At 47.6% G+C, this 13,736-nt stretch overlaps 1 protein-coding gene across 2 annotated transcripts in view; it reads right to left on the reverse strand.

Annotated features, from left to right (window-relative positions):
- Nucleotides 1–10,175: 10,175 nt before the first annotated feature.
- Nucleotides 10,176–13,736, reverse strand: part of LOC126524588 (uncharacterized) — a 51,233-nt gene continuing 47,672 nt past the window's right edge. For both annotated transcript variants that reach the window (XR_011893480.1, XM_050172887.3), the window contains one exon: nucleotides 10,176–13,322. The gene's annotated coding sequence lies outside the window, so the exon portion shown is untranslated. The remainder of the gene's footprint in view (nucleotides 13,323–13,736) is intronic.

Here is a 13,736-nt window from a genome sequence, read left to right on the forward strand (position 1 = left end):
CATTTCATGGGACCATTTACGGTCCCATGAAATGCAAATTAACACAATTTTTGCTATATTCGTATCGGGGATTTGGTGCATGAAACTCTAGAATTCGTTTTCTTTTCTCTGAATTAGCCAAATGCCAATTTATCGAGGATATCAAAAGAACAATGCTTACAGAATCAACACGTATTTACTGAATGAATCAGCAAATCCTGTTTCTATTTTGCACTAAGGCAGTGCAAAAACTGCGATTCTCGTCATCTCGCGAATGATTAGTGCTCACAGCGAAGGCCAAGTGGCTTTCTTTCCAGTGCAGCCGTGGGGCAAGACCGGTGTTATCATGAGAGACATGCTTTTCACTACCACCTACACATTTTGATTATTATTACTTTATCTTTTTTCATTGAGCTGGTAAAGAAATTGTCCGTCCATCACAATGTAGTCGGCAGGTTTGATGCCAGCATGCAGGCCACAGTAAAATTGCCCATCCACTACAGCTTCCACCGTGTTTGTGACACCGTGCGTGCACTGCAATGAGTCAAAGCAAAACTGCTGCTAGCTGCAACTGCTGTGGACTAAACTATGGTCACTATCGACGCACCATCGATGGCGACTGTGCAGAACTTTCGGAAGGCATGCAGCAAACCCACATTGAGTCAAAACGACACTACTGTTTCCCACAACTGCTGCGGACGAAACCATGGTCACTATCAATACAATCATGGATGGCGACTCCATAGTCCTGAAGCATGCGGCCTAAGCAGTACCACGCTTAACAGCAAACGCAAGCATAAAAGCAATAAAGGGTACATGTAAAAGCAAAAATAGGCACCAAGCATTCTGCCGTTCTTGCTGTTACCATTCAGTGCCGTATGGTTTCCACTGATGACTATACCAATGCAAAGTCCACCATTTTGTTTCGTTTGGACACTAGTGCTGCTTTTGCTCCTCTGTGTTGCATTTGTGGCTGTAAGCATGGTTAAGCGCATACGCAGCCCCGCACCTTCCTTTAGAGGCAATATGCAACATGTGCAAATAGTGTATGTGCCGAAACGACATGGCACAATGTAAGCCATCTTACCGCGCATTTGGTATTGGAGGTCGCGTAATCTTGAGTTTTGGTAACCCGTTGGAGCGAGAGGCAAACGAAGCACTCTCCTAACTGCCGACCCCGCTTTTCACGATAGCATTGTCCCAGTGCAGGCGACACTATCAGCCGCAGAGGCAAAACGCTTGCAAAAGCGTGGCTGGCTTCGCTTAATCGTACCACCTATGTGAAGATATTGTCGACGTGGCATGAAACTGTATCATTCATCACTGACTCCCAAATTCATCAAAACGGATTCCTTTCTCATTCAAATTTGTTTTTTTCTTTTTTATTGCCTGATAATTAGGAAAATTCTGTGGCCCCTTTCCGTGTAAGCAAAATCAATCGGCAACTGTACTTATTTGGACTAGTTCAATTTAAATATGAAATTTCAATATAACGAAAAAAATTGTTGATTTTACCTACTTTGATATATCGAGGTTCAACTGTACATCTAAAGTAACAAGTGTTTGATGCCATTAAATATGCATTCACCTGCTGGGACAAAACGATTCGTTCGAATCATCCAATTTACCAAATTAATGAGATTTTACTGTATGAGGCACACTTTAGTAAGGGCTCTGGATTAATTTTGACCACCTGAGTTTATCGTGCACCTAAATTTAGGTGCACAGGGGTTCTTGCATTTAGCCCCTATCAAAATGCGGCCACTGTGGCTGAGAATTCACGCCCCAAACTCGTGGTTTAATGACACCGCAGTCTCGGGGCTCAGGGGACCCAAGCCAGCCTTCGAGCTCGGTGAAAATACATATTCCACGAATTCCCGGACCCGGACAAGGACGAATTCCCGGACCAGGGCGAATTTTTCTTCAACTATGAGGCTTTTCTTTCGAGGGACCCATATGGGTTTCCTTTGTAGCAATTGCTACAAACGGGTGGATGTCTGATTTTCCCTTTATTCAATAGCATATGCCGCTGTAGACACCTCAACCAAATTTTCCATTCGTGCAGGGTGTGTGGAGCTCACAAGCAGAGCAAAAGTCGCATATTTCTCACTCTCTTTTCCAACGAGGCCTCTACCTCACCCACTTCAAAGCTGCCGGCTGCTTGCATGTCATCGTATGCAAGATTCCCATAGATGGCTGCTATTGGCTGATGGCTGACATCAACCAAGAGGCGTGCTTGGATCAGTGTGCTTCTTCCTGCTGTTACTATGCATATTTTTAATGCAGTCTACTATGCAGACTGAAGTAAGCGAAAATTTGCACTTAGAATCTCGATAAGAGCTCCATACTTATGAAAAAAGCCAACTATCTTCTGCTCGCGCTTGGCTGCGCTTGTGCACATAGGTATGAAGCTACAGCCCCAATACTTATCAGTGTCGTAGCCGTCAGATCTCACTAATTTGTATCGGTTCTGAACACTCAATAGCTTCTAAGCATGCTCATTAAGGTCATACCACATGTATGCTTGCCAGCACACTCTCGCTTCTGGTCACTCCTAGTTGCGCCAGGTCATGCGCAATATGTCAAGTGCTAAGTGGCATCCCAGAAAATGCGACAAGACATTTCTGCTGATTTAGAAGAAAATGAACAACTACCATAGCTCCTATGTGCAAGTTTGCAATAAAGTGGTCCTCTATTATCCCAGATAAAGCATAGACCACAATTTATCATGTTGCAACAAACTTGGCTCCTACAAACGTAACGTGCCACTTTCCCTCAATATCTTGGTTCGTTTAGCATGCTAGAGGGCAGACCTTTGTGCAACTCTGTTCCAATAGAGAGCATACAGAGTAACTGTAATCAAAGCCGGCGTCGGTGCCACCATCATCACAAGATGGCAACAAAATTTCTCGCCTAGGTTAGTGACATTGACGCATTAAAAAAGACTTTTTCATGCTAGCAGCAACAGAGCCGCATCAAACACTTTATGCATGCTGGATGGCATAGCGTCGCAGGAAAAACTTACTTTAGCCTGGGCATGGGTCACCGTCCCATTCACAATGTCTGCGAGGTCACTCAAGAAAAGCGGAATACCAAGTGCAGTGGACCGCATGGAGGACAAAATGTGGCACACGACAATAAAGAACTGTTTGAGAGTGACAGACCTTAAATGTAAATAAATTTTCTTTCTGTGAAGGTAAACTTGGCAAGTTTCATCTTCTTCTAGTTGCCAGAATCAGAGGCATGCTATGGTTTCCTTGTCATAAGATCAAGTGGATCAAGATTCAACCTATAACAAACTGTGGGCATTTCATAACAGGGAAAATACTGCCGAATAACGCAGGCACTGCGTCTTTTTTTTTTTTTTTTTTTTTCACCAGCCGGATAACTTTTTCAGTGCCGTCAGTCCAGTCAAGGTTGAATTAATGGAGGTCGGCTGTCACACAAATCTTCCAAACTAAGTTAGCAGTTTCAAGCATACTTACACTTTCACATACTAGCCACTAGCATTTGGCCATCGCCTCCAGAGGCAAATGTGTACAACTTGTTTGCAATGGGCTGGATCCAATATTGTGGCACGACACAAGAAGACTACTTCCTGCAGTCAGCCTTCTTTTTACCACTGCATATAAGATCAATTAAAATGTCTCTTACTGGAGTCTACCTACATAAAACAGGCAATGCCATTCATAACCCAGATGACATGTCATAAAAAGACATACGAGCTGAACATGTTGGCCTCTTGTAGGGTGCAAGAACGGGGCAGAGCTCATTGTATCTACAGCTGGGCACAAACTTAAAAATATTTACCTGATTAACCAGAAACATTTACTTGATCAATTAATTGCATTTGTCTATTCATGTATGCAAGCTAAAAGTCAACAAGATTGATAAGTTATGTATGCAACATTTACAAAAAGATGACTGCTATCCATTTTGACAGCTACCTCTAATGTCATGTCAGCAATGCATTTAATGCATAAATATATCAAGCAGATCAAACTCGTTACGAACAGAAACAAAAGTTCAGAAACAAAAGCAAGGAAGCTTGTTAACAGTCTGTGGCAGTATGTAGAGCGTCCCCTTAAGTAATAATAATCATGTCAGCTGTACTGAAGAGACAATCGCTTGGTTTTGGATTTTACTCCACTGGCTTGAAGTAGCATACAGTGTGCAGCGACTGGCTTGCTGTGCTGAGAAAGACCCACAGGAGCCACCTTGGAACACTAAACCTCAATCTGTTGTATCCATTCTTATGATTGGCAAAAGTGAAGTGCAGATGGCAAAACTTGCCTGATTTTGCAGATGTCACCTCAATTGATTAACCCTTTCAGGGTCAATGACGTAAATATACGGCAGCACGAGCAAGTCCAAAATAGTCCATGCTGTATATTTACGGCGCCGTCTGTACCTTTAGAAGCATGCCAATTTCCAAACTTTTTCTTTCCTGGCATGTGCTGCTATTATATGGGAATACAGCGAATTTTTTTCTCGCGCCTCCCTCTGTTTTCTGCATGGTTTGCTTTAGAGCTAGTTTGCTCCGGCGCGTCTATATACTACCGCTCGGGCATTGGCGCTGTTACGTTTCGCCTACAACGCGCGGTAAATGCCGGCGCGGATGCAACGGACGCCGGGGCTTCGTTCAAAGCGGCGGACATTTTGGCCCGTTCGACGCCGCCGCAACGCCTCCCCGCCAAGCGTGTCCAGGCGTGTTTCAGTGCCACGTGTCTTCGTGTGTGCGTGTGTGTGTGTGTGCCCACGCTTGTCAATGCGCGGCAGCCGGGGAGCGGAGCTCCCCAAGTGAGGTGCCAGGAGGTCTGTCCGTCGGCGGGTTGGCGATGCGTCACTACACTCGGCTCACCATGTCTCTCGGCTCGACCGTGCGCGCCGTCGTGGGCTCATGCTCCGCCGTCGCGTGGGCTCATCCCGTGACCTTCCTTCTGGCCCGCGACGCCGAGAGTATAAGAGCAGCTGCCCCCGGACGCCAGGAGAGAGGCTCCGATTTGTACTGAGTTACGTGCTCTCCCGTCTCTCCACTTCGGTCGACCTGACCGGCCGCTCTTTTGCTATGTTTGAATAAACAAGTTGTTCTGTTACCAGTCTTCTCATGCTTTGCCGGGACCTTCGGATGCTTCCAGTGCCCCAGGCCGCCAGGCCAACGCTACCCTTGGGGCTTGCGACCCATTGGCAATAACGGGCGTCAGCACCGAGAACCCAACAACTGGTTGCCAGCGGTGAGATCGCGACAACGGAGGCCAGCAGCGAAGAGATGCGGTTGACTGTATGCTGAGCAGCACAACGACCATCCGGGAGCAGTGCAACGAGCCCTGTGTGATGACTGGTTGCCTGCAGCGGAACGACTGCGCTGAATTCTTGGCTGCGAGGTTTGGTGAGTGCGGGACTTTCTTCTTCTGAGTTTTGCCAGGCTTTTGTTAGTGTCAGAAACAGAGCTGGTAATTGTGGTTGTCGTTGCTGCCGGGTTAGTTTGCGGCAAGACAATAGTAGGCAGTAGAGAAAGCAGCATTCAGAGCAGCCATGGATTTGAAGTCGTTGCGCAAACCGATATTGCTGGAGCTTGCAAGAGAGTTGGGTCTGGATGTCTCAGACAAACTCAGAAAACCAGAACTGCTAAGGGCTATTCTTGAGTTAGAAGCTGAAGATGACGAGCTGTCGGATTGCCTTGAGACCATTGAGGAGCGGGCAAAAAGACATGAGCGCGAACTTATAGAGCAGAAAGAAAAAGAAGAGCGCGAACACGCTTTGGAATTGAAGCGTCTCGAGATAGAGATGGAACGCGCTCGTAATGGAAGTCAGGCACACGGTGCAGGAGAACGAGTATTGTTCAAAATGACTGACCTGATGCGGCCGTTTAAGCTTGGAGAGGACATTGGTTTGTTCCTGGTTAACTTTGAGCGAACGTGCGAGAAGCAGGGGTTCTCTCGGGAAACGTGGCCACAGCGCTTGCTCACGTTGCTACCCGGCGAGGCGGCCGACGTAGTCGCTCGCTTGGAGAGAGAGGAGGCAGAGGATTTCGACAAAGTGAAATCGAGTCTGCTAAAAAAGTACCGGCTGTCAGCGGAGGCGTTCCGTCGGAAGTTTCGTGAAAATGAGAAAGGCAAAAGTGAGTCATATACAGAGTTTGCGTACAGGCTTATGTCAAACATGCAGGAGTGGCTCAAAGAAGAGAAAGCGTTTGGTGACCACGAGAAAGTTCTGCAGTGTTTCGGGCTAGAACAGTTTTATAGTCGGTTACCTGAGAACGTGCGGTACTGGGTCTTGGATAGGCCAGACGTTAGTACGGTGGCTAGAGCCGCTGAGTTAGCCGAGGAGTTTGTGACGCGTCGGGCTCGCGGAGCTAAGGACGGTCAAAAGGGTGAATTTGGCTCCAAGTTTGAGAGGCCGAAGTTCACACCCATGAGAGCAAAGGGGGATACACGTAGTGCGGATGCGAGTGAAAGCAGTCCGACCGAACGTACGGAGACGGCGGCAACCGAAGCCGAACGCAGAAAGCGGTTCGAGACGAGGCAAGCGCGCGTTTGTTATACGTGCCAGAAGCCGGGTCACTTTTCGGCGCAGTGTCCAGAAACAAAAACAAAAGTCGTGTTTTTGTCATTATGCAGCACTGACGAGAACATCAAGCTTCTCGAGCCTTACATGCGAGACCTCCTCGTGAACGGGAAAGAGTGCCGAGTGCTTCGCGATTCCGCAGCTACAATGGATGTAGTTCACCCCTCTTACGTAGAACCCGATATGTTCACGGGCGAGTGCGCATGGATCAAGCAAGCAGTGGAAGCTCATAGCGTGTGTCTGCCGGTAGCAAAAGTGCTTATTGAAGGACCTTTCGGAGCACTTGAGACGGAGGCCGCAGTGTCATCTATGCTGCCCCCCCCCCAGTACCCGTACCTATTTTCGAACAGGTCCGATCACCTCCTGCTCGAAAAGGGGCTTTTGTTTGGTGAGGCTAGCGTTCAGGCCTTAACCAGATCGAAGGTTCGGGAGCTCGCTGCAAAGGCGGTAGTTGCGGGGCCGACGTTGTTGAACGATGAAAAAGGGTCAAAGGCGCAGGAAGCCGGTATTCAGAGCACGCCCGAACTGAATAAAATTGCGCCTGTAGCGTTAAAGGCACCAGATACTGGAGAGGAAATTCCCGATGCGGGAAAGTTAGAAGAGCTTCCGGTCGAGCTTCCGGGACTAGGCTCAGTGACGAACAGGAAAGACACCGATCAAGTCAATAGTGACTTAATAAGTAAAGCATCGCTGTCGCCTGAGCAGAAAACCGAATTACACCAGCTCTTACAAGAGTTTCAAGGTCTGTTCTCTGAGAGGCCTGGTAGGACTTCTGTCCTTACTCATGACATAGAACTTACCTCCCCAGAGCCAGTACGATCCAAGGCGTACCGGGTGTCACCCCGCCAGAGCGATATTATGGAGGCTGAGGTAAAGAAAATGCTACAGCTCGGTGTTATTGAAGCGGGTGAGAGTGATTATACCTCCCCTTTGATTTTAGTTGAGGTACCGGGCAAGGAACCTCGTCCTTGCGTCGACTACCGCAGGCTTAATTCCATCACTAAGGATCAAATTTATCTGATCCCTAACATCGAGGAGCGCCTTGAGAGAGTGAGTAGCGCTCAGTTTATTTCCACCCTAGATCTTGTCAGGGGTTATTGGCAGGTTCCACTTACAGAAGAGGCTAGTAGGTATGCGGCGTTCATTTCACCAATGGGGACATTCCGTCCTAAAGTTTTGAGTTTTGGTTTGAAGAACGCGCCATACTGCTTTTCGAGCCTCATGGATAAAGTGTTGCGGGGACAGCAAGAATTCGCTTTACCGTATCTAGACGACGTAGCGATATTCTCCGCATCCTGGCCTGAGCATATGGCGCACTTGCGGGCAGTGCTAACCCGCCTGCGCGATGCGGGCTTGACAGTCAAGGCTCCCAAGTGCCGGTTAGCACAGGCCGAGGTTGTCTACCTCGGACACGTGATTGGTCGGGGTCGTCGCCGCCCCTCTGAAATAAAGGTGGCCGCTGTGCGAGACTTCCCGCAACCGCGCACGAAGACCGATATTCGGTCGTTCTTAGGTGTCGCCGGCTACTATCAGAGGTACATCCCCAGGTACTCTGATATCGCGGCTCCCTTAACGGATGCTCTAAGAAAGACAGAGCCGCAAACAGTCGTCTGGGACGAGACAAAGGAAAGAGCTTTTAGCGCCCTAAAGAGCGCCCTAACAAGCCAGCCTGTGCTACGATCGCCCGACTACACAAAAGGGTTCGTTGTTCAGTGCGATGCTAGTGAGCGAGGCATGGGCGTTGTACTGTGCCAACGGGAAAATGGAGAAGTAGAACACCCCGTCCTGTATGCTAGTCGTAAGCTGACGAGTCGTGAGCAGGCGTATAGCGCCACCGAGAAAGAGTGTGCGTGTATCGTGTGGGCCGTTCAGAAATTGTCATGTTACCTAGCTGGCTCGAGGTTTATCATTGAGACGGATCACTGCCCTCTCCAATGGCTGCAGACCATCTCTCCCAAAAATGGCCGCCTCCTGCGCTGGAGCCTCGCTTTGCAACAATATTCCTTTGAGGTGCGTTACAAAAAGGGGAGTCTCAACGGTAACGCCGATGGCTTAAGTCGAAGCCCCTAACGTGGGAATCAGCCTCAAAATTGCTTGTTACTGATGTTTTTCTTCCTGAGGCAGGATTTTTTTTAACTTATTGCTTTTGTGTAGTGTTTCAAAGTGATGATGTGCTTTCTAGTGCAATTTTCCGATTTGTGGACGCGTTCTGAGTGCTGCTAAACTACTGTAAGGAACTAGGCAGCAGTATAAAAGGGGAAAGAGCCTGGCAGGGCTTAGTGAGGGTTGTGCCGTGCTTGCTGACTGAGCGGTTGACTTTCAGGCGTGGTTCTAACGCTTGCCGGAAACGAGAACAAAAATGTCAACTCTCCCGAAGTCACTTTGCAGTGTCCTGTGTGAACCTGAACGTGAGAACGAGGCCTTCTCTGTGCGCTGCGCTCAAGAAACGCCAAAGGACGCCCGACTTCGGTTATGAGCTTCATCGAGCGACATCCCTCCGGACAGCGGATGCAGTCCCCTGACCATCGGGATCTCCTTCCCCCGGCGGGGCGGTCTGTTACGTTTCGCCTACAACGCGCGGTAAATGCCGGCGCGGATGCAACGGACGCCGGGGCTTCGTTCAAAGCGGCGGACATTTTGGCCCGTTCGACGCCGCCGCAACGCCTCCCCGCCAAGCGTGTCCAGGCGTGTTTCAGTGCCACGTGTCTTCGTGTGTGCGTGTGTGTGTGTGTGCCCACGCTTGTCAATGCGCGGCAGCCGGGGAGCGGAGCTCCCCAAGTGAGGTGCCAGGAGGTCTGTCCGTCGGCGGGTTGGCGATGCGTCACTACACTCGGCTCACCATGTCTCTCGGCTCGACCGTGCGCGCCGTCGTGGGCTCATGCTCCGCCGTCGCGTGGGCTCATCCCGTGACCTTCCTTCTGGCCCGCGACGCCGAGAGTATAAGAGCAGCTGCCCCCGGACGCCAGGAGAGAGGCTCCGATTTGTACTGTTGAGTTACGTGCTCTCCCGTCTCTCCACTTCGGTCGACCTGACCGGCCGCTCTTTTGCTATGTTTGAATAAACAAGTTGTTCTGTTACCAGTCTTCTCATGCTTTGCCGGGACCTTCGGATGCTTCCAGTGCCCCAGGCCGCCAGGCCAACGCTACCCTTGGGGCTTGCGACCCATTGGCAATAACGGGCGTCAGCACCGAGACCCCAACAGCGCGCACTTGGGCGGGTCGGCAGTTTGGGTTTTGTTCCGCAGGCAGTTTCACCTTCTTGGGCTTGCCATACTGATGACTATCTTATTGCTAATCGCTCAAAGGGAGACTGCCTGTTTCTTACTCGTTTAGTGCTCACAGGGATGCGCATAGAAAGGATGCCGCCGTGCATACGTTTCCTTTTCTTTTTTTCGGAGAGTCGCGAAAATTGCCTCTGGTTGGCGATAAGAAGAAGATTAGCGGAAGTTTGTCACACGTTTCGCTTTTTTGACAGGCACATAACCAGACAGTTTTCTTGAGTGCACTCACCTACGCAGTTCGATTACGCAATGGACAAAAATATTAGTGTAAGAGCAGGAACATTTGAGACTTGCGAAGTATTCTCGTGTGCACATTTTCTAAGCCTTGAACTATGCGTAGAACAATGCATCAAATTTTTAATTCTTTATTTCCTTTTATACATATATACCAACACAAATATTTTTTCTGACTTTACAGTCACCCTTGAAAAATTACGGTAAATTTTTTTCGAAATAGGTCCTTCTGAAGAATTGGAATCTGGAATAAAAAAAATTTATCCTGGGCGGTCGCATATGGCGATAAAAATCTACCCCGAAAGGGTTAACCACAAATAAAACATTAATTGAATTAGAGGGGTAACTGATCAATTAGCAAGTCTTCATTTAGGGTAAAGCATCACAAATGCATTCTCAATCAGGTTTGCTCCGCAAGTCAGACAGGAAAGCTGGAAAATGTATAGAAGCGGGGCCCACCATCCGGCTAGGTCATTTTGATTGAGTGGGACATATGTAATATGTGCCTTCTGCTTTCGCTGGCCACTTCCATACCTCCTCATGGCAGCCTGTAAAGTGTTCAGGAGCAGCATGCTTCTACACTAGATCACTGATCTGAAGCAGCATGCAATAGTACACCATACAAGCAGCACAAGTTTCCACTGAGTTTATGCGCACCCTATATACCAGACATCATGTTCCAGGGCTTCTGACTATTGCAAGAGCTCTAAGAAAACAGATGTTTCTTGGAAAGCCTCAAAGGATATGCATTTCTCATCTAACCATGGTGTATGAGTGAGGTTAAAAAATCACACAACAGTGACAAGCGTATAATGTGAATGTTCTAAGCATTAGCTGTGGTCCAGGCTAGGTTTTTGCTACCAATCTTGAGTTCAATGAATCGCTTAGAGGTCTGAAGGCCCTCCTCTCTTCATGACAATTCAAAGTAAATGATGCTTTCAGTGTAAATCATTCTGGTTTAACCTACCATGCTCCTCTCCAATGCCCAAGTGCTTGCCGGATCTCTAGGCATAAGCAAGCCAGCAGTGCCAGCGCTCCTGCAAACATCTGGTTAACGCAACACGGCGACAAATGCAAGTGTTGCCACCGACTAACAAAAAAAAAGGAGGTTGCGCCACGACCGTGCCACATCAAAAATTGTGCAATGCTGCGGGCACCAATTGGTGGTTCCGCTGCCCGCATTATTGTAAAAATTAAATTGCCTACAGAAATTCTCAAATGAAGTGCAGAAACGCAGCTACACAAAAACATGCAGTAGTAGTCATATTTGACTGCTACGGTGCAGCGAAGCTGCTGTTAAAAATATTTGTCATGCTGTCCATTGAAGGGCTAAACCAAGTGCACTTTGCAACATGCTTCGAGACGTGGAATATTTCAAACCTTGAATGTGTTTCCGGTTCATGAGATGGCACGTGGTTTTTTACACCTACATGTCTATCAGTTAGGAAAATGATCATGATGTCACAGGACTTCGGCTCCCCGATTCATTTTACCATCATATGCGTCTAAATGAATGTGCTGCTTCTAAACTTATTAGCCTGGGAACTGCTCTGTTTCTACTTTTCGTTCAAACAGAAGTATTCTGTTCTAATGTCACTTTTCACTTGCACATTCATGATAAAAACCAACCTAGCAAACTGACCTTTCAGCAAAAAAAAAAAAGAAAAGAAACTGCAGCTATAACGTTACTTGCCTCTCCCAGCTGCACTTGTGCCAAGTGATCAACACTGTGTTTGTTGTAAAATCCATAAAGCTGTGAGTTACTATGCTGAAGAATTTCCAGCAGCCGCAAAGTCTGCCTTGCTGTTCAAATGATCAGGCAGCCTTTCACGCTAGTTCCTTCGTAACCACAATGGAGTAGGTAGCACTTCGCAAGAGAACAAGCTTAGCAGCGCAGTCAAAATACAATCCTGCAGAATTGCACGCTAGGCTACTGCACAGACATCACATAAAGCTCATTAGCTTTTGAACATTGTTATGGCTTGTCTGTGGCCTGGTCGGTTCAGGATCATGAACATTTAACAGCACAAACAGTCGAATGAGACGAGAAAGTGACACAGAGATTCTGGGGTTTTACATGCCAAAACAACAATATGATCATGAGGCACGCTGTGGTGGTGGAACTCTGGATTAATTTTGACTACCTGTGGTTTATTAATGGGCACCCAATGCGTAGTACAAGGGCCTTCTGCATTTAATTTCTATCAAAATGTGGCGGACTGGCATCCTCAGGCTCAGCCGCAAGACAAGAAGTTGACAATGACACACCAAGATCCCTCCAAATGGAAATGGGTCTCGAAGCTTCGAGCGAAAAGCGGTCCAGAACAAACTGTAACTGACATCAGCAAGGGTAATCATGGGAGCGGCAACTGAAGAGCGCCTATGTGAGAAGGGAACGAACCACGGGAAAGAAATATCGCTTGTTAATTAAAATGGCAGAGTTTGGTTTCATTCAACAAAGACAAAATTCCTAATTAGTGTTGTAGTCGTGTAGCGAAGAAAGGAAACTCTCGTTTACTTTATCGTTTACAGTACATACCTTTTTTTCAGCGTCTGCTCTACAAGGGGGCATTCACACCGCTGTCGTTTGCAATACATTGCAGCTCTTGAAGTGTCTAGAAAGGCGAGGACGTAAAGTTCAGCTGCTACCATAAGCCCCTCTCACATGTTGTGTTCTGTCATTCGCAAACGTTTGTCTGGATTCTGGTGGTGCAGTGTTTGTCAGCTGTGTTTCATTGTCGTTACATGTTCGGTCAAGGTCATGTTCAGTTACATGGTCAGTCACGACCATCAGAAAAGCGTTTAGCTGTCTGTGCGGCTGCCTTGAAAGATGGGCTTGGCATCCTATGATGCGACCAGCACTCAACACCCAAGGCTTCCTTCGACCTGCGAAGAATTAACGTTCTGTGTAGTGGTGCGATTTTGGCACCCCTACAAATGATGTTTGGCTGCTTCACTTTGAACATTGAAACTGCCGATGCCGAAATGCCAATTCTCAAACCTATTGCACTTGAACCTGAATATGAAGAACCCAGATAAAGTGAATTATCCTCTGTACTGTACATGTGCGAAACATACGGACCGATAATCATGCAAGATAACTCCCTCACAAGAAACTGGACACTGGTTATACAATGTAATCTCGTTGATACGATTCTGTATAATACATTTTTCGGGATAATATGTGTTTCCTCTTCTTTTCCAGGCCAACGTCCCATATGAGGTATGTATTTTCATATGCTGACTGTGATCCCGTTTTCATCTGCAATTGGATACGACAGCAGGAGTGTACTTTTAGTGACATTCATAACACTCGTAGCTTTATATTCTAGTGGACCTGCTTACATAATGTTCCAACAACCCACGAACAGCGCATTAAGCCCCAGCCACATTGCAAGAAAAATTGCATGCGGTGCACGGCAGGTAGTAAAACAGTGCTGCAGCTGTGCGCCACTGCTGAGTGAGGAAACGGCAGCATCTTTTTTAAACTTCCAGAATAATATTTTTTTACAGGCATCGAAAAGAAGAAATCTCAGCGCCAAGTAAAAAGCTATTTCCACATTGCTAAATAAAAGTGCGCTGGCTGCGGTTCATCTGGCGTTGAATGATGCTGCTGTGCAAAACGTGTTATGAGAAGGAGTATCATTCGATGACACACGAACCTTTGCTATTGCGC

The sequence above is a fragment of the Dermacentor andersoni genome, chromosome 3, assembly GCF_023375885.2.
Source record: "Dermacentor andersoni chromosome 3, qqDerAnde1_hic_scaffold, whole genome shotgun sequence".
NCBI lineage: Eukaryota > Metazoa > Arthropoda > Arachnida > Ixodida > Ixodidae > Dermacentor > Dermacentor andersoni.